This window comes from Lepus europaeus, chromosome 7 (assembly GCF_033115175.1).
Source record: "Lepus europaeus isolate LE1 chromosome 7, mLepTim1.pri, whole genome shotgun sequence".
NCBI classification, from domain to species: domain Eukaryota; kingdom Metazoa; phylum Chordata; class Mammalia; order Lagomorpha; family Leporidae; genus Lepus; species Lepus europaeus.
Window position 1 is genome coordinate 129889908 of NC_084833.1, and position 27894 is coordinate 129917801.

General features: G+C 38.4%; 1 pseudogene; it reads left to right on the forward strand.

The window, feature by feature from the left end:
• Positions 1 to 1647: 1647 nt before the first annotated feature.
• On the forward strand, positions 1648 to 26894 carry LOC133764034 (RNA N6-adenosine-methyltransferase METTL16-like; annotated as a pseudogene).
• Positions 26895 to 27894: the final 1000 nt, after the last annotated feature.

The window sequence follows — 27894 nt, forward strand, 5'->3', positions numbered from 1 at the left end:
TAAGATCCTGGTTGGGATAGCTGCACTCCATATCAAAGTGCCTGGATTAGGAAACCTGGATTGAGTTCCTGGATAACAGCTTCATCCAGCTTCAGCCCCCACCATTGTGGATATTTGGGGAGTGAAGGAGAAAATAGAACCTCTCTTTCTTTGTCTCTCAGATACATACATGCATGCAGGCACGCATTTTTAGAGAAACACATTTCCTCCGTGATGAGTAAATTGGATAATAAAGGATGTGGTAATAATCCTGATTGAATTTTTTTAAGATTTTTTTAAAACTTTTATTTAGTAAATATAATTTTCCAAAGTACAGTTTAGGGATTACAATGGCTTCCCCCCCATAACTTCCCTCCCACCTGCAACCCTCCCATCTCCTGCTCCCTCTCCCATTCCATTCACATCAAGATTCATTTTCAATTATCTTTATATACAGAAGATCGATTTAGTATATATTAAGTGAAGATTTCATCGGTTTGCACACACACAGAACATAAAGTATAAACTACTGTTTGAGTACTAGTTATAGCATTAATTCACATTGGACAACACATTAAAGACAGAGATCCCACATAAGGAGTAAGTACACAGTGACTCCTGTTGCTGACTTAACAATTTGACACTCTTGTTTATGCCATCAGAAATCTCCCTAGGCTCTAGTCATGAATTTCCAAGGCTATGGAATCCTCTTGAGTTCACTGACTTTGATCTTGTTTATACAAGGTCATAGTCAAAGTGGAAGTTCTCTCCTCCCTTCAGAGAAAAGTACCTCCTTCTTTGATGGCCCGTTCTTTCTACTGGGATCTCACTCGCAGAGATCTTTCATTTAGTTTTTTTTTTTTTTTTTTTTGCCAGAGTGTCTTTGCTTTCCATGCCTAAAATACTCTCATGGGCTCTTCAGCCAGATCTGAGTGCCTTAAGGGCTGATTCTGAGGCCAGAGTGCTGTTTAGGAGTCTGCTGTGTATCCCACTTCTCATGTTGGATCATTCTCTCCCTTTTTTATTCTATCAGTTAATATTCACAGACACTAGTCTTGTTTGTGTGATCCCTTTGACTCTTAGACCTATCAGTGTGATCAATTGTGAATTGAAATTGATCACTTGCACTAGTGAGATGGCATTGGTAATGCAATCTTGATGGGATTGTATTGGAATCCTCTGGCACCTATGAGTCAAAACATCACACATACTCCATAAATACACAATTATTATTCATTAATTAAAATGAAATAAAAAATAAAAAGTTAACAGCTATAAGCCCTTGGATAGCCTTACATATTAAGGTAAATCATGAGACACATGTCCTATCATCCTTGATGTCCAGAAAGTATATAACATTAAATAGGAATATTCTTAAAATGGACATTTAGAACATACATTGATTTCATGACATTGAGTAGGGAAAGTTTTTCTCAGTATATGGAAAAATAATGACTATAAAGAATAGATTAGTATTGGATTTCAATCAAAGTAACATTCCCCATTGTTTCCCACCATATCAGTCTTAGTTTTTCTGTGATCAAGGACAACTGCACCAGGACAAGTGAGAACAAGTATAAATGAAGCAGGAGAGCCAACAGCTCTATTCAGTGAACCTGATGGTGAAGACCTCGCTGATCTGGTTCCTCAGTAGTCTTCATCTCTGGGATGACGGGTGGACCTTACACAGAGCAGATGGATAACTGTTCCAGAGTAGATGGAAGAGGATACATAAAGGCCCACCAGAATGTACGCAAGACTCAGAGTTTTTATCCACACGCATATCTACTTGTTGAGAAGAAAAATGTCACAACATCAAAATCAGATGGTACTGGATTCATAAATGGGACCACAGATGTAACAGTTCTGGTTAGCTTAAAGGTTCACATATGGATAAGTCATAGCAAAAGGATGGCTGTTAGGTTTCAGAGAAACAGAAAGTTTGTTAGTTGATAAAATCTAGTTCCTCTATTTCAGAGTGTGTAAAGCCCTGTAAGTAAAATTGACAGAGGAGACTGAGGGTTAAGTGACAGGGCAAAGGAGACTGGAGGTGCACATGTGTATAAGTTTTCTGGGGGGCAGTGCAGACCATGACCTTCTGTGTTGGTGAAATGCAGGTATCCTTTCTGTCCTCCAGAAAAGCACTTAGCCTGGAGTAGAATTAAATAGAGGAAATTTAGCCCGAATTCTGCTACCAATGCAGATTCTCTGGCTTGGGAATGTGTTCCCTGGGGAAAATCATTGTTCTTGAATAGGGTTCATCAGGCACAGCTTCCTGATTTATGGGTGCTGTGCTATTTCACCGAGAAGCTGACACCACAGGAGAACATATGAGGATGCCACCAGGTGGCTTCTGGAGCAATGGGGATAGCTTGATAAAACAGAGGTGGCTTGTACTTGTTCTGAAGTAAAGACTATTGCTTCATTTGTATTGGTTGACAATAACTGAGAGCATGCCTGGATAAATGAACCCACAGGTGATAAGAGTGAAACCAGCTGCTCTCCATCACTGTCTCCAGAAACCAGGAAAGTTTGTTTTTCCCTCAGGTGGCTCCTATTTCTAATAATGCCAAGGCTGAGGCTTTCCTGTTTCCACAACTGAAATGACAGTAATGGGCATGGAAGGAGATGATTTGATTCCATACTTTCCCTATAAGCACATCTTTGGATTCATCTCATAATGGACTCATATCAGAGACTTAGCTGTTTCATGTACAGAGTGAGTTCCAAGAGCAGGTGGGTTCTGGGGTGAAGCAGGATTCTTTCCTGTGACATGTTCTCTGCTCATGATATCAATCTTAGATATTACTCCATGATTTATGCAACAAATATTTTAGACATGAAATGATAAACATCATGAATTAGGTAAGGCCATATATGAATATGTTTGCAAGATTATATTTGTCATTTTTGATGCACTTGAGATTTGTACTTGATTTCCCTCATTATATTTCTCAATTAAACTGATGACATTTATTTCAATTAAATTTGATCTAATAAGACACTTGATCTAGTAAGACCTTGAATATTTAAAATGGAAGAAAAGGAGGATGTAAACATGATATTGTTGTGAGTAAAGTGGAACAAAATGACAGGGATTCTCCACTTGTGGCTGTACAGGCATTGACTCTTCAAGAAATCTGACTGACAGAATGCCTCTATTTATATGTTGAAATACTGCAATGTTAGGTTTTAAAGTCTTCATTTTAAAACTGTATTCATGCCTTAGGGGAGATAATATTCAGGTATCCTGGGACCATGTGGCCATGATCAGGGAACTTGGTGCCCGGGATGTATTTGTCATTTTTTTTTAATTCACTATTTGACAGGATTGCTATGGCTATCATCTCCTTATCAGAGTGATGCACTGGGAAGCATGTTATTAGCTCTAAAAACCATAGATTTATCCTTTTTTTTTCTTAGTGGGAGGTAAAATAGCAAGGTTTATTAGGGAAGGAACATCTGCAAGGATGGATGGGCACCTCTCCCAACAAAGCCTGAGAGACTGGGGAGGAGGAAGGAGGGAGGTTACATGTTGAGTGAAGAGATTACACCTGCCCAGGCCAGGCAGGCGGCTCAGCAAAGATGCAGAGAGCTGAGCGTGCCATCCAGTTGAGGCTGGGGTTTTTAAGGAGATGGGCCTTGCTTCCCCACCTCTGCTCCTTTTGGAACAAAGAGCTTTTTGGATGTAAATAGAAAAACTTCTCTTGATGGTCTGAAACAAAGGACTTTATGGATGCAAATGTTATCAGACAGGAGGAAGGGAGCAGGGTGTGTGAGATGCAGATAGTAGGCTGCACCTGGGAGATTGTGGAAGATTGTCAGGCAGAAGGGGTGGGGACCTCCACCTGGCAGGTTATCAGGTAGAAGGGGGCAGGGCAGGATGTGAGGGCCAGGCTGCCCCTGAAACATTATCGGGATGACTTTGAGATGCAGATGCATATGCTGGACATAGATGTCTTCTCTTTAGGCCTGTTACACACACATAAGCTCATAACTGACTTCCTACCTAACATTTCCCCCTCAAGAGATAATACCCAAAATTCTTCTTTGGGATTATGGATGGAGTTCCGTTTTCTGGAACTTCTTCAAAGCTGGCATGTGTGCGTCGAGGAGGATTTGGGTATTTTCCTCTTGCTATCTGTATTATGGTGTGCAACAGTGGCCTTGGAAAGACTGTCCTGCTCAGTCCAGAGGGCTGCTCAGGTCATCCAATGGAATGGGCTGGAAGCCTTGTCTGACGACCATTTGGAGTTTGACAGCCTTTAGTCTGTTAGAGACAAAAGGAACAAGGGCATTAAAAACACACAGTCAAAAGAGGAGCAGCAAGATTACAGATTTTGTTGGGCCAAGGAGAGGAAATAGTCAGGATTTCCATGACCAGATGTCAGTCCAGAAATCCCAGCCCTGCTTGGCCTGGTCCTGGAGCTGTTTGGAATTGTCCAGGAAAAGTACAAATTTGGGTTTGTACCTGTCCAGTCTGATTGACCCAGAGACAACATTTTTCCTGGAGCATGGCACAGATACCTCTCGGAGCTTTTTAAATAAGGAAAGAACATGGTTTGTAAGAATGACTTTATCCTAATGGCTAGTTTACTCTAGACTGGAATGGAAATCATAAAATGTTTAAAGTAAGTTAAAGAGGGTGTGTGGAAGTCACAAAAGGTTATAAAAACCATAGATTTATCCTTTCTTGGTGTCTATTTGACTCTGGTATTTTAGTAAATGTTCTTTCAGGGAGCATTTTTAGGTGTCCCTAAACCCACAGAATAAGATTCTTATATTTTCCTGCTAAAGTTTCTGTCTCCTACCTCTGTGGTGACAATATAAAACAGATGATTTTTCTCAGGGGTCTGGGTATTCAATGTATCAGATAATGACTGTCCTCATCAACCGTGCTTTTACATGCATTTTCATTAAATTCAGTTTCCAAAGAATAGGTGACATATTGTAATCACTCAGTGCAATTGGATGTTTGCACTATTTATTCTTCTGAAATTGGAGGATTTTATAAAAACTCCTTTGTTGAGCTAATCATGGTGGAAAAGATGTTTACCTGAATCTGTCAACTGACACAATTCCATCAGTGAACACTATCAATCTACTTCCACATATCAGTTCATATAAAATTCTCATAATCATTGTAATGTTGTCAGTGATGGAATAGTTGTTAAAATGCTTATCAATAAATATGGTAAAATTTATAATGAAGGCCTGCACCATGGCTGACTAGGCTAATCCTCTGCCTGTGGTGCCGCCACACTGGGTTCTAGTCCCAGTTGAGGCACCGGATTCTGTCCTGGTTGCCCCTTTTCCAGTCCAGCTCTCTGCTGTGGCCCAGGAGTGCAGTGGAGGATGGCTCAAGTGGTTGGGCCCTGCACCCCATGGGAGACCAGGATAGGCACCTGGCTCCTGGCTTCAGATCAGCACGGTGCACCAGCTACAATGTGCTGGCCGCAATGACCATTGCAGAGTGAACCAACAGAAAAGGAAGACATCCCTCTCTCTCTCTAACTGTCCACTCTGCCTGTCAAAATAAATAAATAAATAAATAAAAATTTATAATGAAAATAACATGGGGTTAACATAATAATAAAATAGCATATTCTGTCATATATTATCATATTCTTAAATGCACATGGAATGCAAATATCACTGTGCATTCATTCATAAAATAATACTATAATTTACTACAATTATACCAATTCATTAGCAATTGATGCTGTGAAAGAGATGACAAAAGAGGCTTTATCAAAATTATTTTTCTTGAGTAAACCATTTGGTGCAGTGGGTTAAGCTGCCATGTGGGACACCTACATCCCAATTCAGAGTGTTGTTTCAAGTCCTGGTTACCACAGGCTTCTGATGCATCTTCCTCCTGCTGCTAAATCACCTAGAAAGCAGCAGATGATGGCCCAGCTCAAGCATGAGGATCTCTGATGCACATATGGGAAACTGAAGCAGAGCTCTTCAGCAGTGCCTTTGAACTGGCCCGGCCCCAGCTTTTGAGGGTGTCTGGGGGAGTGAACCAGTGAGTGCAAGATATTTCACTCTATGTATACATGCCTGCCTTTCCACCTTTTGGGTAATAATTTTTTTTACAGGCAGAATGGACAGTAAGAGAGAGACAGACAGAGAGAAAGGTCTTCCTTTGCCATTGGTTCACCCTCCAATGGCCGGCACCAGGAGCCAGGTGCTTATCCTGGTCTCCTGTGGGGTGCAGGGCCCAAGCACTTGGGCCATCCTCCACTGCACTCCTGGGCCACAGCAGAGAGCTGGCCTGGAAGAGAGGCAACCGGGACAGAATCCGGTGCCCTGACTGGGGCTAGAACCCGGTGTACCGGCGCCGCTAGACAGAGGATAAGCCTATTGAGCCATGGCGCTGGCCCTGGGTAATAATTTTTAACACCATACTTTGTGTACCAAGTAGCCCTTGAGTTTGTGCAGATGGCTTCTGCCTGTCATTACACTGCTTCTCTTTTATGTCCATGTCTAATCTAAGCCCAGGGATTTCATCATCAGTCTTTTTACTCTTGGTCTATTTAACTGTGATATTTCCCTCACCGTGATACAAGATTACATAAATACTCTGGAGATTAACATGAAAGCCAAAATAAAGACAACAAATGTTGTCCACACTTTCTGTCTCCTGAGAGTGCTCAGAGGCCTCACCATTAGCCCAGTAACCCCAAATTGTCACATATTACAGTGAGAACTGAGCTGTACAATCAGAATTTTAAGTATTTACTTTGTTAAAAAAGGACCCAATTCTCCTTTGCACTCTGTCCAAATTACAGGTGTCCATGCTCAAGCTTTCTTATCTTCCATTTCTGCCAAGTCAGTAGATATTATTGCAGATTCAGTGATGCTTCCATTATGGGATTGTCAGATGACTCACATAAAACACAGGATACAAAATTAACATTAAAATTAAAATAAGTAATAAATTATGTATTGTGGTCCATGTATATCTTGTCTACAACTATAAATTGTTAAATTCTGAAAATTTAGGCCCAGATTCAAAAGAAATTATGTAAATGATAGCACTTCAACTATTAATACTCATTTTTCTCTCGCCTACTCTACATTATCAAGAGACTCAATGGAAAAACATCAATTCATGATCAGTAAGATCAAGTCTGTTTCAGTGCATGGTGGCCATTTATAGAAAGAGGGACATGGGTGAGGGAGAATCAACTAATTATTACTGTTGTGAGAAAAGGAAATATTGAAATTCTTACCTACTCTCTTTCATGTAATTATATTTTATCTCCTTTGCTGAATGTCTCATAATGTAGGGAGTATCCCAAAGTGAGCGTATATACAAAATAATTCCAGAAATATTATTTCATGCTTAAATATATTATTGAAATTGAATTGGTTTTGATCCTCTAAATATCAGACAGCATAAATAATATCCATATTTTGTAACATCCAAGAGGAAGAAGTGACTTGAATAATTCATAAAATGAAGGATTTACAAAGACAAGAGAAAATTCCCCACATAATAGTGTCAGAACAGAAATAAATATTAAGAAAACATACAGAAACTGCCTTCAATAAACAAATTTAGATTAATTTCTGAAGAAGATCTAGAGATTATGTATCAAAGTAGCTTCATAGAAGCACACTCCAGAAAGGAAAAAAAAATGATTTGCTGCATTAAATTAAGAAAGCACAATATGAAGAAATTTCAATACATGCAGAATATCGTGTCAAAGTGAAAAAATAGATATAATCTTACATTACAAGTTCTGTGTATTTACATTAGAATTAAGATAATTAAATTAATATTCTAGTCGATGTAATCCTGGTGCTTTCCCTGGCTACAGGAAATGCTGAGGGTAGAGATACATGTTTTTGGGCAATCAGTTATTCAGTTTCAATACATAAGTGTGTTTTAATTTTACTATAGTAAGTCTTTGAAGAAAGTTCAGCCACCATTCAATCAACTATACAATTTTTCATTTAACTCATGCATGGCATGTGGTTGTGGAGTTTTCCACTTCAGACATTCATTTCTGAATATGAGTCATTTTTGCATTCTGTGTGTGTGTGTAAAGAGAGTACTTCAAAGAGTTTAAAGAAAAACTAAATTTAAAATAATTTCATTTTGTTGCAAAATTTTTGAAACCCCCAAATATAGCAGTTTTCAAAGGGGTCATAAAATGGATATAATGAAGAAACTTCATTTTTGTAGAGAGTAGTGCAGAAGACTTACTGCTAAGAATCTTCATCCTAAATGTATATTTATAAAATGTAGGAAGTTTGTATACCTTAAGTAATAAATGTAAAAAAGAATCTTTGGAATATCAGGGTTCCTTAAAAATAAGTGTGTACAATATAAATAATTATTTGTAGTGATTTTCATGACAAAAATAAAGACCACTGGTGATGTGAGATCTGTTTATTTATTTGTTTCACAGGTATCCAAAATGGCTTCTTGTATGCTTTTAATATGAACAAAATCTCCACTTATGTTGTCATTATAAATTATGTATTTTTTCCAAGCTGCCATTTTACTCTTAGCCAATGTCTTTATCTTTCTCTTCAATATCTTCACAATCCACCAGGATCTTAGGCCTAAGCCTACTAATGTGACCATCTGTCACCTGGCATTTTTCTACATAATAATGCTACTCACTACACTGTATATTTTATCTCCAGACATGTTCAAGTCATTGAATTTGCCAAGTGACTTAAAATGTAAGGCTTTGTTCTATTTGAGTAGAGTGATGAGGGGGTCTCTCCATCTGTACCACCTGCCACCTTAGCATCATCCAGGTCATCACCATCAGCCCCAGCACCTTCTCTTTGTCAAGATTTAAACACAAACTCACAAATTATATTATCCATTCTTTCTTCTGTTTTTGGTCCTTCAACCTGTTGTCCAATGATCATCTACAGTGCAGCTCTATCCAACATAACCTATCTACTCTATATCAGTAAGTACTGCTCAATTTCTTCAAGGAACACCATCATCATGGAAATATTTTTCACACTCGCCTTGTCCCAGAAAATCTTCTTTGTAGAAATCATGCTTTTCTCCAGTGCTTATATGGTGATCTTCTTACCTAGCCATCAAAGGAGGTCTGAGTACCTTCAAAGCATGAGGATTTCCTAAGGACCTCCCCAACAAAAAGGGCCACCCATACTATCCTGGTGTTGGTTTCTTTGTGATCATGTATATTATGTGGATACCGTAATGTCGTCCTTCTCAACCGTATTGTGGAAATATGATCCAGTTGTTCTGCATGCCCAGAAACTTGTGGGAAATATCGAGGCCACTGTCAGTCCTTAGTGCTTATTAGGGCTGATAAATGAATAACTGGAATTCTTCAAAACATGAGTTATATGACATCAGTTTTAACAAGCTGATAAAACACACCTGAAATCATAAATTCTATCATGTAAAATATTTAAAAGTCCAGGATTTTAATTCTAATTTAAATATGCAGAACTTGTATTTTTAACTAAAGATGTATATATTTATTGGAGAGGCAGAGCTACAAAGAGACAGAGACAAAGACATAGAGAAGTTTTCCATCTGCTGGTTCACTCCTCAGATGGCAGCAAAGGCCTGAGCTGGGCCAATCCAAAGCTGGAGCCAGGAGCTTCTTCCATGTCTCCCACAGGAGTGTAGGGGCCCAAGGTCTTGGGTCATCTTCTAATGCTTTCCTAGGTCATACCAGAGAGATGGATCAGAAGTAGAGCAGTCAGGACTTGAACTAGCACACATATGAAATGCTAGTACTGCAGGTGGCAGCTTTATCCACTATGCCACATCACCAGCCTCTAAATGTTTTTTCTCTTGGGAACTGCCTATGTTAGTTCAATGTTCTGCATGTAATGAAGTTTCTTCACTTTGTGCTTTCTTAATTTAATGCAAGAGAACATTTCCATTTCTTTTTGTGGTGTGCTCTATGAAACTACATTTGGTACCTAATCCCTAGATCTACTTAGAAATTAATCTAAGTTTGCCTTTGTTTGTTGAAGGCAGTTACTCTATGATGTCTTAATATTTATATCTCTTCTGACACTATATCAAATGTGTGGACCTTGTTCTTGTATTTGTATATCATCACCCTTCTTTTATCACTCATTTAAGTCTTTTTTTCCTCTATGATGTTACAAAGTATAGATATTATTGAAGTATATTTTATTAAATTTTCACTTTTGACCCAATAAACTTATCAATCACAGGTTTGTATTTGTTATCAATTTTGGAAATTTATACCATAAAAATTCTCATACTACTGTCCTTTATTTCTTTCCTTTAGTTGAGAGAAACATCTAGTAGTTAAATTCTTTCTCAGTCTAACCTTTTTATATTTAGGTTTATATTTTAAATTCCATTCATTTACTCTTTTTACTGTGTTGGAATGTACTCACTGTGCTTAATAATATAGTTCAATAGTCTTCAGCTCAGCTCATGGTTTAACATGGTTCACATTAAGTAGATTCACTACCTCTTCAGTTATGTACTTGCTGTTTCCAAATATGCCTTTTTACACATATAGTATCCTGCTGTTTTCATTTTAATTTTTTTTTAGTTTTCCTATGGCCATTGTATTCACTTACTGTATATCAGTACAAACCCTATGTCTGAAGCTTATGTAATGTGGAATTTTATTTTGGTTGGTTATTTCTTGTGTAAAAATAATATAAAAATTTATTCTCATATAAATGATAATTCAGTTTGAAATGTTTGCAGTTGGTTATTTTTTATTCCTTTTGCCCACTCCAAACTGAACAACCCAAGTAGATTTGTTATTTTTTAAATAAGTCTTATATGAAAGGAGAACTCACTTCTTTAATTTCTTCTCTAGACCATTTTCTTGGTTTAATTTTGTAGTTAGGGAGTCTTCAAATTTTTCTTCCACATTATTTGGAATTTTAGGGGATCTAATAACATTTGAGGATTTTTGACTTTCTGTATTATAAATTATTAGAATATATAACATTTTCCCAAAAGTCACAATTATCACCATTATACAAAGTAACATTTCAGGTAGATTTCCTGTACTAGACAACCATATTTCATGAGAAATATTTTTATTTTCCTCATATTCCTCTTGATCAATATACTAGAACATAATAATATGCAGAAAATAATTGTTATATCATAAAAATATTTTCATGTTTTTTCACAAAATTATTAAATATTTCATTTATTTGCCATTAATAGTCCCTATATACAATTTCAGAATTACAGTTTTACAATAGCATTAAATGACTATTTGTAGGAATATTTATCTGATTCAGGATTATATCTTCAATTGTCACTCCTCTTCATTAGCACTCACTCCCATGAATCTAAAAAAATCATTTTTAAATTTGTTTAAATTGTGGGTTAACTTAAATGATCTTAATAAAATGAACATGTAGGTATGTATCACTTGATGTCATTACACTTCACTTGATAATTTTTATTATCATTAGAATGTCCCCAAAATATAATCTGCTAAATTTCTGCTGTGAAGGATGCAATGACAATTTTATACCTAAGGTATCTTTCTACTTAAGCACTTAACTATGGTTTCTGAACTGGAAATATTACCCTTTGTTTCCTGGTCAAAATATTCCCATTTATTTCTATGCTTAATTAGTCAAACTTTTACATAAATTACTTAACTATATCTGTGTTCATGTACTTCATTCTTTGTTGTTTACATATTGATATTGATATTGATTGCTTTTAATGAATCAATGAAAACTGAAGAATCTTGTGTTGATTTCTCTCTGTTGATATAATTGAAAATGTATATATTTTTTCTATTTTTGTGTTACTAATTTGGAGCTTTTAACTATTAAGCTCACAAATATCTAATGGCTTATAATATTTCCTAACATTGTCTATAGTGATTAACACCTTAGATTCATCAAATTATTTTTGTTCATAGCATCTTTTTTTTTGACAGGCAGAGTGGACAGTGAGAAAGAGAGACAGAGAGAAAGGTCTTCCTTTTACCATTGGTTCATCCTCCAATGGCCGCTGCGGCCAGTACACTGCAGCCGGTGCACTGCACTGATCCGAAGCCAGGAGCCTGGTGCTTCTCCTGGTCTCTCATATGGGTTCAGGGCCCAAGGACTTTGGGCCATCCTGCACTGCACTCCTGGGCCACAGCAGAGATCTGGACTAGAAGAGGGGCAACTGGGACAGAATCCAGTGCCCCGACTGGGACTAGAATCCAGTGTGCCGGCACCACAGCCAGAGAATTAGCCTATTGAGCCATGGCACCAGCCGTTCATAGCATCTTCAAACAAAACTTTATTTTATATTCATTCTTATTATATATACTACTATGTATATATATTTAACATTTAGTTCAATATATTTATTTAACATATATTTATATATGCAGTCCATCATAATTAATTATTGATAAAAATCAGCCATATAATTAATCTGACCTGTTTTACAAATTTCAAAGACAAAAGGGACCATCACCAGCTTCCTTTAGATTAAGTAATCCATCTGTATCAGACACTAAGTGTGACTATGCAGTATTAAAGTTATATTCATTTTGCATCTTACATCCTACAAGAGAAGAAAATTGGAGTCCTTCATTCTTTGAGCTAAAATTTTCTCCCATATTAAAATTCAAATTGTTTTCCATGCCAAGTACCCATTAAACCTATTTATATCAGCCAGTGCCATGGCTCAATAGGCTAACCCTCCACCTGTGGCATCAGCACACCAGGTTCTAGTCCGGGGCAGGGCGCTGGGTTCTGTCCCGGTTGCTCCTCTTCCAGTCCAGCTCTCTGCTGTGGCCTGGGAGTGCAGTGGAGGATGGTCCAAGTGCTTGGGCCCTGCACCCCATGGGAGACCAGGAGAAGTATTTGGCTCCTGCCTTCTGATCAGCATGGTGCACTGGCCGCAGCGTGCTGGCAGCGGCGGCCATTGGAGGATGAACCAATGGCAAAAGGAAGATCTTTCTCTCTGTCTCTCTCACTGTCCACTCTGCCTGTCAAAAAAAAAAAAACTATATGGATTACCACAAAAAATTTATTAAGATGTAGATACTATTCGTGGAAACTGATGAAAGTGATCACATAACTTGACTTACAAAATCATCTTGAAAAGATTTGTGGAAATGCAAATGATAAAAAAATGAAAATCAACCTAATTTTTCATCAAAATACACTTTTATTTCCAATGTCGCAAATTTTTCAAATCACTGTTGTATAACAAGAAGTAAACTCTGAAGTCATTAAAAAGTAAAAATATTTATTTAAAAATCCTTCCATGTACAAAAGCCCATGGTTCCATAGCTAAATATGTCTATTAATACAGATGTAACAGTACAAAGTCTTTAACATTGTATTCTCTTCAACACAGCTTTATAAATATTGTTTAGTGCATCTGCCTTTAAATCACATAGAAAAATAATTAACCACCAAAAGGAATGAGTAATGGCTGTTATAGTTGTCTATTTTGTTATCAATATCTGTGATTTTATTAATTCATATCAGTTTTAATTACTGCATTGTGTCCTTCATTTCAGCCTGAAAAATTCATTTTATCACTATGGTGGGATTGTTCTATTAACACAACCACTTCAATTTTACCTCACCATGTTTTAATTTTGCCTTATAGAGAACTCATATCTGACAGTTGTAGGCATTTTCCTTCCAGTGATTTGAATGTGCCTTCCCACTTACCTCTGACTGCCATTTTTGTAACAAAGAATCAGCTGTTAGTCACTTTGAAGATCATTTTTATATAAAAAATCATTTGCCTTTTGTTGCTTTTAAGATAATTTGTTCATATTCTGTCAGTAATTTGAAAAGGAATATATCTCAGTGTGTGTTTTTGCAGCCCATCCTCTTGAGTTCATTCTAGATCTTACATCTGTAGATAAATGCATTTTGTTATATTTGGATATTTCAGCAATAATTTTCCAAATATTCTGTATCCCTATCCTCACTCCTAGTGGGCATCCCATGATGGGAAATTTAGAACAATCAATGATGTGCTACAATGTCTTGGGATCTGTTTACTTTTTTCATTTATGTGTCTTCTACTCAGAAGACATAGCTTCATTTGTCTTCTCTTCTAGTTCACTGATTCATGTGCCTCTTCAAACCTGTTATTGAATCTGTTTTGTAATTTTTGGTTCAGCTATTTCTTCATCTCCTCAATGTCCTTTTGCTCCCTTCTTCATGATTTTATGTTTTAAGAATATTTTTATTAATTTATTATAGCTTTTTTTATTAAGGAGTAACAATTGTTCAGGTTTGTGGTGCAAAGTATAAAATCCCATGTTATTAACCAGGTAGCTTTTCTTATCAACTTTTTGTGTATGGAGTCATCCAGATTCTCTTTGTAACTCAGCCATCCCACCTGTGGATTTATATGCAATGACAGAAGAGATCCCTGCAGTCCCACATTCACTGCAGAATTATCTTTTTGTTCACATTCCTTTACTGTGTATCTTGCTTATGCTTTCCTTAATTCCTTGTCAATGTTTCCTTTAAGCCCCTGGACATTTGTAGTACATTTAACTCAATGTTAAGTAATTATAATTCATTGATTTTTGTAGAATGTCGAGCTGTTGGGGCTTGTCCGATATATTTTTGGCAAGAATACCACAGAACTGGTATATCCTCAGTATAGAATGTTAGGGGGCCAGGTGTCCAAATCTCTCATAACTGGTTGACTCTGAGCAATTGGATAAGGTGGTGTCTGCCAGGTTTCCCTAAAGTTACTATTTCCCCCACTGTAATTAGTAAGTAACTTGTGGTGAGAAACTTTAATATACAAAAAAATCTTTCTTTTCATCATAATTTTATCCATTAATTTATAGATTCCATGGATGATTCTTGCCTACACATAAATATTATGACCTTTGGTATTAACCAATTAGTGATTTTCTATTTCCATAATTCCTTCTATATTTATTCCTTGAAATTTTACTATAAGAAAAACATATTCCTCCCCCCTCATTTATTTACTTGTTCAATTACTCGTTTATGTATGCATGGGTTCATGGATACCTATGAGTTAATAATCCGTTACTACCATTTTTCAACATGTTGCTCATATTGATCCCAAGTTGGCTTCTTGTGAGGTTTTGACATACTTAAATAATTTTTCAAGAAGTTGCTTTTTATTTTAAAATTACAATTTGGGACACCCATATCCCATATCAGAGTGCCTGGGTTCTAGTCCCAACTCTGCTCTTGAGTCTAGCTTTCTGCTAATTCATAACCTTGGAGCAAGAGGTACTGGCTCAAGTTGTTGAGTCCCTGACACCCACGTCAGGGACCTGGATTGAGATCCTAGATCTTGATTTCAGTCTTGTCATCCCTGCCATTGCAGGCTTTTGAGGAAGTGAATCTGTGAGTGAGAACTTATTTCTTTGTCATCTCTGCCTACCAAATAGATAATCTTTTTTTATTAAACTTTTATCTAATGAATATAAATTTCCAAAGTACAGCTTATGGGTTACAATGGCTTCCCCCTCCCAAAACTTCCATCCCACTCACAACCCTCCCCTTTCCCGCTCCCTCTCCCCTTCCAATCACATCACGATTCATTTTCAATTCTCTTTATATACAGAAGATCAGTTTAGTATACATTAGGTAACGATTTCAACAGTTTGCCCCCATATAGCAACACAAAGTGAAAAAAAATACTGTTGGAGTACTAGTTATAGCATTAAATAAGAGTGTACAGCACATTAAAGACAGAGATCCTACATAATATTTGTTTAAAAATTAATTTTCTATTCCATTTCCAATTTAACCAAATAGATAATCTTTTAAAAGTTCATGAAAAGATCCTATTAAGAAGAAAATATGTGTATATTTTTCCATGAAATTTTTTGGAAGATGTGTGTCCTCACATATTATTTCACAGGTCTGTCCAATAGAGGGTCCAGGACCAATGTCACCTGCTAGCAAGAGCATATTTAGTACCCTGGGATTGTTAGTACTCTTCTCCCATGAAAAGGATCAGGGCTCTTTGGAGAAATGGCAGTGCTATGGCCGGGAGGTGCAAGATGAGTTTGGAGCATGTTGAATCAGTGCCTATATGGGATGCCAGCCCTGCAAGCAGCAGCTTTACCCACTACACCACAGCACCAGCCCCCTAAGTGGTTTCTTAACTGTTATGCTTAACCATTGTGTCCACCATAATATTATTGGCCACATTTTACTAATCAGGACAAGTTATAATTTTGGGAAATAAATTCATATGTCCTACTGTATTGTAAGGTGCAAGGATGATGGACTGTATATTTCAGAAGAGCTATCAGAGGGGCTGGCACTGTGGCATAGGTGGGTAAAGCTGCTGCCTGCAATTTCAGCATCCTATATGGCTGCCAGTCAGAGACCCAGCTACTCCCGTCCCGATTCAGCTCTGTGCTATGGACTGAGAAAGCAGTGGAAGATGGCCCAAGTGCTTGGGCCCCTGCACCCACACAGAATACTTAAAGGAAACTCCTGGCTCCTGGCTTCGTATCAGCACAGCTTCAGCTTTTGTGGTCATTTGGGGAGTGAACCAGTAGACAGAAGCTCTCTCTTTCTCTCTCTCACTCACTCTATCTCTGCCTCTGCCTCTATGTAACTCTGCCTTTCAAAGAAATAAATGCATTTTTTTTAAAAAAAAGAGCTATCAGAAAGAAATGATAATGGTTTGAAGAGATGGACATGCATTCTGTGACTTGAAGATGACTATATATATATATATATATATACATATATACATATATATATACACACATCAAACATCACATGGTTCTATATAAATATGTACCATGTTTATGTGTCAATTTAAAGAATACAAATTAGGTAAATGAGGCACAGAGAAGGTAAGCAATTATTCCAAAAATCACAGAGCGCACATGTGGTAGAAGTGGGAAATCAAAATACAGACAGCCATACTGCAAGTCCTAAGGAGTGGAAGTAACTTTTTCACATACACATGTCAGCAGAAAGCCACCATCCTGAGAGTACTGTATGGACCTTTTCTTGGGAATAAACAGCAGTCCTAGTAATAGCCACAAAGGTAGTATCATGTACTCATTGCCTGCCTGGGCATTAAGTAGCCACTGGAATTCCTAAAGTCCTGTGAGGAGACATTACTGCCCTCAGATTACACATCATGGAATCGAGGATCAAGGAGGCTAAGTGATGTGTCCAAGACTACATATCTAAGCCACAGAGCCAGTAGTTGACCCTACACATATCTGGATATAAAGTCCATGCTTATACTACATATCATTGTTTCCTAACATGTATTTTCTATGAAACATAACTTAGCTTTTTTTCACTTTAATATTTACATGTTTATTTTAATTACATGTTAAGAATAAATCTAAGCATACTTTGAACTCATTTCAGATATAATACTGCATACAGTGATGGTGTTTTGTAAAATAAATTTAGATAAAAGTATGATGTATATAATAATAGAAGTAGAAAAACAACCCATGAGTGTTTGAGGATTAGGAGACATAATATTCTAGTAGTGTGCAGATTCCTTCTCAGGCATGCCCAGAAAATGAGAGTCACCTATGGCGGCAGAAAAAAAAAAAAAAACCAGAATAAGGATCTTGGACCTAGATGGCTTTTAACTCTAGATGTGTAATTATTACCTTTATATATTTGGATATTTCATTTGATCTCTCTGGGCTTCCATTTCTGAAATGAAATAGAGAAAGAAAGAGAGCAATTTAATTAAGACAGCTCATTTGAAAACAATTTGATAATAGTTTCAAGAAACACAAAACTGTACCCCTTTTTATTTACTTATTTTTATTTATTCTTTTGTTTATTTGAAAGATAGAGTGTGAGAGAGAAATAGAGAGAGATCATCCATCTGCTGTTTCACTTCCCAAATGGCCATAACAGCCAGAGCTGATCCAGGACGAAGCCAGAAGGCCTGAATTTCATTCAGTGCTTTCCCAGGCACATTAGCAGGAAACTGGATTGGAGTTGGAGCAGCTCAGGCTAAAACTGGCACCCATGTGGAATTCTGATATCCCAGGTGGCCCACTATACCACAATGCTGGCCCCACAAAACTGTACTTAGCTTTTGATTGCTAATTCTACTTTGGGAGCTCTCTCCCAAGAAAATGGAAAACATTTATTTATAAGAACAAAGATATTCATGAATATTGTACCTGAAAATAAAACAATCTAAATATTCAAAGGAGAACATAAAGAAGTTGGAACACATATACTTGGAGGGAGTGTTATGCAATCACTAAAAATGCTATGGAAGTGGGCATTTGGTGCAGCAGTTAAGTCACCACTAGTGATACCTGCATCCCAAATTGGAGTGTCAGCTCGAGTCTCAACTCCTCTACTTCTAATATAACTTCCTGCTAATATACTGCCTGGGAAGCAGCAGATGATGCCTTAAATACTGGAGTCCCTGACACCCAGATGGGAGATAGTGATTGAGATTTGGGCTGCTCTTTTTTGCTGGGCTCAGCCCTGGCTGTTGCAAGCACTTGGGGAGGGAACAAGCAGGTGGAGGATCTGTCTCTATCTCTCTCTTTCAAAAAAATGAAAATAAATTAAGAAACTAAAAATTTTTAATGTTATGAAAAGACAGCAATATACTCATGTATGTTCAAGGGGCCAGCACTGGAAATAATTATTCTTAGCTATTTTGGCATATTTGTTACCTGCATGTTTTTCTCTATATGGTGATTACTATAATATGTAATATATATATAACTATATATTAATGTATATATTAATATATAACTATATATATAACTAATATATAACTATATAATATATATAATTTCATGTTAAGAATAAATCTAAGCAACCTAGTTTAGCAGGAATATAAGCAATGGCTATAAACAGTAATCGAATGGAAAGTGATCATTTCACTTATTTATAGTGCATTTTAAAGCAATCACAGATCATGAAACTATAGTAATATAATATTCTTAACTACTGGTTTGGCAAAGCTAAAAAGCAATGTTTTATAAAATCATATTTGCATCAATACTGATTTACACAGGTATTTCTTGTTTTGTCTTTATTTTTTGATGGGCTGATTTTTTTTAGATAGAAACTTCTAGCAAATCCCTCCACCCCACTCCAATCAGCCTTTTTGTTCCTGCTTAAAACAATAATGCAAAAAATCCACAAACCCTGCTCTCTGTACCCAAGCCCTTCATCAGGCAAGCTAGTCTACCTGTGAAGTCTCACACTGTCTTTGTAGTCAGATAACAGTAACAATAACAACAATAGTAAACAGAATGAGACAACTGGAAAGTACTATTGGTGGTTTCCAACTGACATTTTTGTTTTGAGCAAGCCATAGGGAAAGGACAGGAACCTGTGTTTTTCAGGGCAGCACTTGAACCCCAGAACCCACTGTGGTCATGGAACCAGAGACACCTGGCACCCCTAAGAATTCCACTCCAGACAAGACCTCCACTGCAGTCCGCTGGCAGCACTGTGTCCCCTGGATGCTACTGCCACCTCTGTCACACCCAGACTTCCCTGCCTCTCCAGCCTCTCCTCCCTTAGTGCTCTGGAGTAGAGTAGGAGAGGCACCCCAGGCAGGATGGCTAAGAGTTGGGATATGGAAACTGACCTCATTCTGGCCCCAGGATCCTTGCTTCCTCATGATCCTGTGTACGGGCAGGGTGAGCTGGCCTTTTCCCTTCATCTTTTCTTCATCTTTCTTTTGAAAGATGGGCTGTTGACCAGAATTGTTTGTCAATGCTTTCAATAGGATGGAAAAACTTGGATTAGCCATGGGGGTGGAGGGAGACCAGCAACCAAACAAACGGGGTTTCTGCTCTTGTATTTTATTTTTGAATATTCACAAACCCCATGGTGGAGCCTGTCTCCTCCCAGAAAGTGCATGTTGGGGGTCCTCACTTGCCCTCACATTGGAGCCTCTGTGTCTTGACCTCCAGCCCCCGGATTCCTTGTGTATTCATACTGGCTTCTCTACCCTGCCTCACTGTTCCTTGTTTCATTGCCCCATTCTGATCTATGTATACCATATTCTGTGAGCTGGCATCTGCCTGAGAAAACACCCTGTGCAGGGGAAAACACAGGGGAGAACAGAAAAACATATGTTGCACTTCACTAAAATTAAAATTTTGTGTATCGAGTGATTCTGTAAACAAACCAGAAACACAGTTCACAGAATGGAAGAGTACACAGGGATACTGAAGTTCATAGAGAGGATGTGTATTATAAGAATACTGTATGTGGATTTCAAAAAAAAATGTTTTGCACCAAAATAAATCCACCTTTTAATTCCATCTTCCACACATTTTAAAGTATTGTCTTATCTGGAAATTATATACTGATAAGGAATTAGTATCTAGTATATAAAAAGAACAATCACTATCCAACAACAAAAACCCTGAATTTAAAATGCAGAGGCCAGCTCAATAGGCTAATCCTCCACCTGCGGTGCCGGCACACTGAGTTCTAATCCTGGTTGGGGTGCTGGATTCTGTCCCAGTTGCTCCTTTTCCAGTCCAGCTGTCTACTGCGGCCTGGGAGTGCAGTGGAGGAGGGCACAAGTTTTTGGGCCCTGCACCCCATGGGAGACCAGGAGAAGCACCTGGCTCCTGGCTTTGGAACAGCACAGTGCACTGGCTGCAGCACACTGGCCGCAGTGACCATTGGAGGGTGAACCAATGGAAAAAGAAGACCTTTCTCTCTCTCTCTCTCTCTCTCTCTCTCTCTCTCACTGTCCACTCTGTCTGTCAAAAAAAAAGATAAATAAAATGGAGAAAGGTTCAGAATAAACTTTTCTCCAAAAAACATTCACAAGTTGCAAACAAGTACTTGAAAAGATGCTCAGAATCATTCATCACAAGTCTACTTGTGAATTTACTTCCATATAAGTTACTCTAATAAAAATTAAAAATCATTGGCAAAAATCATGGAGAAATCTGATGTTTGTATATTGCTGGTAGTAATGCAGAATAGTACAGCCACTATGGAAAATAATGTTTTGGATTGTTCTTCAAAATTCAAACAGAGAATTAGATTGTTCTTCAAAATCCAAACACAGAATTATCATGCAATCATGTAATCCAACTCCTTAGTATATACTCAAAAGAATGGCAAACATTTTTATACAGACATTCCTGGATGTGTGATTCTCAGCAGCTAAAATTGGAAAACAAGCCAAATGTGAATCAGCTGATGAGCTGACGCAGTGGAAATTGGCAACAAAGAGCAAGTTAGTGCTCATCCATCACAAGCTGTTGAGTGATACATCCATTCATGAAAGATCACATATTCGATGATTTAATTTATATACCATATCTAGGATAGTCTAATACATTCAAACATATTCATGGTTTCCAGAAGTTAGTGGGAGGGAGAAATAGAGAATGATGGATAGTTGGTACAGTTTGTTTCTGTGCTTATGCAATATTGTAAAATGCAATAAAATAATAGAACATTGTTCCTTTATTGTATTAGAGTGGTCCATTTAAGATTTTTTAAATGAGATTATCTAAATAATATAAATTTAGGTCATATTTATGAATGGAAAATTTTCTGTCATTTGATTTCCAATTAGAAGTATTAACACTTGGCCAAGACCATAATTTCTTCTTTTGTAAACACACAGAGAGTCTGCTTTCCTCAACTCTCATTTTTAAAATGATGTTAAATGCTTTGAGAATGATTTATCACCAACAATCTTGTCTTTATTTCTTTGATGATAAAGTGATTTCATGAGAAAGATGAGTTGTCTTGCATAAAATAGCAAAGGATTTCTTCATGCTTGCTACAAACTTGGAGGTTCTTGGTTTAGAGCCAGATGCTCACGATTTGCACCAGGTCTTCTTTATCTTTGAATATGTGTGAAGATACTCCTTTTTTATTTTTTGACAGGCAGAGTTAGACAGTGAGAGAGAGAGACAGAGAGGAAGGTCTTCCTTCCATTGGTTCATTCCCCAAATGGCCGCTGTCGCCAGTGTGCTGCACTGATCCAAAACCAGGAGCCAGGTGCTTCCTCCTGGTCTCCTATGCAGGTGCAGGGCCCAAGCACTTGCGCCATCCTCCACTGTATTCCTGGGCCACAGCAGAGAGCTGGACTGGAAGAGAAGCCAGGACAGAACTGGCACCCCAACCAGGACTAGAACCTGGGGTGCCAGCACTGCAGGTGGAGGATTAGCCTAGTAAGCCATGGTGCTAGCCTGTAGATACTTCAAAAAGTCATTCAGATACATATATACTGGAACTAATAATCCTGGACAAGGCATTTTTAAAGTTTTATATTTTTTGAGAGCACAGAGAACACACACACAGATGAGAGGGAGGGAGGGAGGTGAGGGGAGAGAGAGAGGGGAGAGAGAGAGAGAGAGAGAGAGAGAGAGAGAGAGAGAGAGAGGAAGAGGAATAGGAAGAGGAAAAAGCATGCAGATAGAGAGCATCCATCAACGTGTTCACTGCTCCAATGTCAACAGCAGCCAGGTTGGTCCAGGCTGAAGCTGGGAGCCATGAACAGCTCCCAAATGAGTGGCAGGATCCACCTACATAAACCATCTCCTGAATCCCAAAGTGTGCATTAGCAGGATGCTGGAATTGGAAGTGGTGCTTTACATGCGTTACACACATCTCAACAGACTTCTAAAAGTCTGCTTCCATGTAAATGGAAAGACATTTTTAAAATTTTAAAATGTAAGACATTTTTAAAAACTTAAGATTCACAAAACATTGTTGAATTATTGATATTAATCCAAGAAGTTGAATTGCTAAGCTTTGACCTCATCTTGTAACTTGTTTATGGCCTAGTGATTTTTGCAAAAAAAGAAAATATTTGTAGAACAATTTAAAAAATATTACTGTTACTCAAAATGTTACTGTTGATAATGATATTGATAAATCTTTTTATTTATTTGAAAGGCAGAGAGAGGGAGAGAGAGAGAGCCTTCCATCTGCTGGTTCACTTCCCAAATGGCCACAATGGCCAGGGCTGGGCTAGGTCAAAACCAGGATCCAGGAGCTTCTTCTGGGTCTCCCATGTGGTTGCAGAGGCCAAAGAACTTGGGTCACCCTCCACTGTTCTCCTATACCATTAGAAGGGAGCTGGATCAGAAGCAGGGCATCTAGGACTCAAAAAGGCACCTGTAAAGGATGCTGGTGCTGCAGGGAGAGGCTTAATCTGCTATGCCACAGTACTGACCATGATAAATGATATTGGAAAATAGAAGTTCTGGGGGCAGGCATTTTGGCATAACAATTTAAACCACCGCTTGTGGTGTCTGCATCCAATATATGGGATGCCTGCAAACTAGTTTCACCTCTGCTTCCAGTCAAGGTTCCTCTTAATAGACCTTGGGAAGCATCCAGTGATAACTCAAGTACTTGAAACCCTGCCACCCATGTGTGAGACCTGAATGGAGGTCCCAATGCTGGCTTCAACCGGGGCCAGTCCTTGATGTTACAGACTGTTGGGGAGTGAACCAGAAGAAAAAAGATCTCTCTTTCTCTCTACATTTTTTTCTTTTGAAATGCAGTTTTAAATTTATTTAATACTTAACAGATTGAATATGACTTATACATACAAATCTAAGAACACAATAATATAACCTTCTTCCCTCTTTGTCACCCTCCTTCCTTCTATCTTTTTTTTAGTTTTTGAGACAATATATTTTAAATTTACATTACAATAAAAAGGGTTAATACATCACTGAGTAAGAAGTTTAACAAGTAAAAAGCTAAATGTCCCTAGATCAGTGGTAATAAAATAATGGCTATGAACAATAATTGAATGGAAAAAAATGGTCATTTCACTCAAATATAGTAAATGTTTAAGTAATCATAGATCATTCAAACTATAGTAGCACAACATTCTTAACCACTGGTTTGATAAATGTATAAAACAGTTTTACAAAATTATATTTGCAGTGATACTAATACACACAGACACTTCCTTCTTTTTAATTTGTTTTTAAAATTTTCGCTCCCACATATAAGGGAGAACCTGCAGTACTTTTCTTTCTGGGTCCAGCTTATTTCCCTCAACAAGATGTCTTCCAGTTGCATCCATTTTGTTGCAAATGAAAGAATTTCATTTTTTTATAGTTGACTAATATTTCATTGTGTATACGTACCACATTTTCTTTATCCACTTGTTTGATGATGGACAACTTGGTTGGTTCCAAATTTTGGTTACTGTGAACAGTCCTGCAGTTAACATGGTGGTTCAGGTATCTCTTTTATACATAGTGTTCAAGTCTTTTGGGTGTATACCCAGTAGTCGGATTGCTGGATCATTTGGCAAGTTTATTTCTAGTATTTCCACACTGTTTTCCTCAGTGGCTTCACTAATTTACATTCCCACCAACTGTGTATAAGTATTCCCTGTTGTCTGCATCCTCATCAGCATTTATTAGTCTCTGTTTTAGCCATTCTAGTAAGAGTAAGGTGACATATCATTGTGGTTTTGATTTGAAATTTCCTGATGGATAGTGATGTTAAGCCTTTTTTATACATTTGTCGGCCATTGATATTTCTTACTTTGAGAACTGTCTATTGATGTCCTTTGACTACTGCTCAGCTAGATTGGTTTTATTTTGTTGTTAAGTTGCTGATATATTTGGGTTATATTTTGGGTTATTAATTAATTTGGGTTGTAAGTGAAGGACATTTATACATAGACTATGTTCATTATTTTAGCATGTATTTATATATTTAGATGATAATTCTAACTGATTTATCTACTTAACTGACTTTCTAGTTTGGTTTGCCCTTACAGACACTATCTTGTCTTTCTGTCTTAAATTATTTTCTCCTAGTGCTTTTCCATTCTTGCATAACTTTCTATTATCTTTTCCTGATTTTTAAAATTTTCTTTACTGGTTTTCTTGTTATTTGTGTTCTACTATATTTTTTCATTTCTTCCAGTTAATATTCCCCATTTTTCTATAGACAGAATAAGATCACATTGAATTTTAAGATTTGAAGCAATCTTGAAGACTAATGAAACAGCATTTATTATTTCCATCTGCATTTAACATATGATTCAAGTAGTTGTTCAAATTAAACACCTGAAATTTAAAGCCCATAATGATTTATCTGGATACAATAAGTGGCAGAAATTAGGTGTAATCCCAAGTTTCTTCTTTCTATGTCTGCTACTCCTCTTTGGCATTGTGTAGAAAAGAAATTTGCCTAGTGTTCTCACTAGATGAATAAACATGGAAGAAGCAGTTGAACCCAGTGGAAGGAAGTTTAAGAAGAAAAGGTCAAATTTGAAGAGGAACATTATTGGCATGGATAGGAAAAATGCTTTAAAATGTTCTTTCTCCTTTTTATCTATTGTTATTCTTTTTCATTTCTTTTTTTGTAGTTTTCCTTTACTTTCTGTGTTCCTTTCCCCTCTTTCCCTTTTTTTCTATTTTCTCATTCTTTCATATCCTCTAAACTTGGTTTTTTATTTTCTCTTCATTTTTATAAATTTTCTCTTTAATCTTATTTTCTTTCCTCCTTGTTTTATTTCTCCTTTTTCATCTCTCTCTCTCTCTCTCTCTCTCTCTCTCTCTCTCTCTCACACACACACACACACACACACACACACTGTCATTCACCTCTAGGTAATACAGTCTACTTCCTATGTATTGATCCTTAACTATATCAACCTCAGCAGACTTTCTGACTTTGATGCAGGAGGATGTGACAGAATATAAAAAGATCAGCATCCTCAAACCTGATTTTTCTCCTCTGACTTGAATGTGACTCAGGCTTACAATCCAAATGAAAGCTCACTTGGGTGGGAAAATGTGCTTTCCTTCTGGATCTCCCAGGACTAAACAAATGTCCCCAGCACCAAGTGCTATCTGCCTTCCCTCTTGCATACATCCCAGGCAGGGCCCTGGTACAGGAATGAGGCAGAACTACATGAGACTCAGCTACACTGCCTTAGTTCACAGTCATACTCAAGTTTAAATCCAGACTTCTAGGAGTAGGACTTGAAGAAACAAGTTTGACAGTTTACAACTTAAAAAAAGATTGAGGTGGTACAGCTGCATGCTGGGGAAGAAGTGTAGCCTGGCTCCTCTGAAGGAAGAGCTCCACATACAGGGAGTTCCCAAAGTCACGTACACCGAATTCTGTCAAGGTCAGACAATGTGATGGGCTTTAGCTTGGAGTTTTTATGATGATGTAACAGTACCATCACCACCAAGCAAGCAGAGGAAGTTAGAGAAGCTGAGGAAACCCATTACATTTGTGGTGCTGGAGTTTGTGATGAAGGAACTGTCCCTGAAAGCCTCGTCCCTTGGGGCATAGTCATGGTGACGACCTGGATTGAAAAAATCCTCACCGACCTCAAGGTGCAGCATAAGCGAGTTCCCTGTGGGAACGAGGAGGTTAGCCTTTTCCTAACGGCCATAGAAAATTCCTGGATCCATTTAAGGAGAAAGAAAAGAGAGCACGTGAGACAACTGAGAGAAGTTCCTCGAACTCCTGAAGATGTCATCCAGGCCTTGGAAGAAAAGAAGTCCACCCCCAGGGAGTCTGTGGGCAGCAGCCAGGACGGGGTGCAGGGCCCTGAGGAGAGCACCCCAGGTGGGCCTGCTCTGCACAAATGCCAGCCTGCTGCTGTCGGGGGCCATTGCCCAAGCCAGGGGTCACTTTCCCAGGAAGAAAACCCAGAACCCATGGAGGAAGAGTGGAGTAAGGAGAAAGGAAGGCCGGAGGCTATGGAGAGCTGCAGAGGCTCTGGCCATGGGGCCCAGGACCCAGAGGCTCCTGAGAAGCTGAGCAGCCCTGGGGCTGAGACAGACAGGCCTCTGCCAGGAGCAGCTGCTCAGTACCTGTTTAAGTGTCTCATCAATGGTAAGAAAGAAGTGGGTGATGCCTTAGTTGAAATGCACTGGGTTGAGGTCCAGAACAGGGATTTGATGAACCAGCTGTGTACCTACCTGCAGATTCTCAGGCTTGTTGCCAGTTAACTCCAGACTGCGTGTCCAGGTAGAGAGGTGTCTGTGAAGCATGCTTTGAGAGGCCTGTGGGGTGGCAAGAGGAAACCCAGCCTGGCTCCCTTAGTAGCCTCATGTGACATCACCTAAAGAGGAGAAGTCAATTAATCCATTCCCTGCCCCCCACCCATTTTTTTCTTAAGTTCCAGAGAGTTGTATTGTGGAAGCTCAGGAGGGAGAACTTGCTTATCAACCATGACAAAAAGCCATCAGGAAACTCAGGAGGGACCTATGGGGACTCCAGCAGGCCACCTCAGCTTTGGACTGTTGTAGTGCCAGGAGAGCATGAGGTGGGCAGACCTTGGGCCCTCTAGTCCTAGGGTCCCCCTCAGGCTGGACCTGTTCCCTCTGGCTGATTATCCCTGCCTCTGTCCTAAGAAAGGAGCTGGCCCCGGGTGGGAGGTGAGGGAAAGCTGTGGTAGGTCAGTCGGTTCCTGGCCCAAGGCCATCCTGTTGCTCATCAGGAAGCACTGGGTGAGCTGAGCTCCCCCCATGGGGAGCTCACCCAGCATGCCAGGCCCTGCCTCCAGCCTGCTAAAGTACTGTTTTGCAGCAGAGCTACTGCTGTCTCATGAGATGGTCTCATGACTCCCCTCCCCCCTGCCCTTTCAAAAGGTGTGAATGTTCCCAACTTCGAAGGAAGATCCTGAAGAAATACACAATTGCTTAGCCTGTGGTGCCTTTTCAAGCTCTCCCCTTGCAGCCCATGCCAGTAACCACCTTTGCAGGACCTGGATGTGTCTTCATGTGACACAGCACCAGGCAGTGGGATGGCCTTTTTCTTGGTCAGAAACCCATGCCATAACATTTGGCCTATATAAGCAGAGGGATATGCTGGTCAACTTACCTCTGTACCATCTCAGTGGAAAAATAGTACCTGAGACACAATATTATGATTCTATTTGGGTTGTCAGGTACACATCTATAAGCTGCAATTCAGGATGAGGAAAGATAGCAACTCCTTAAGTCTAAG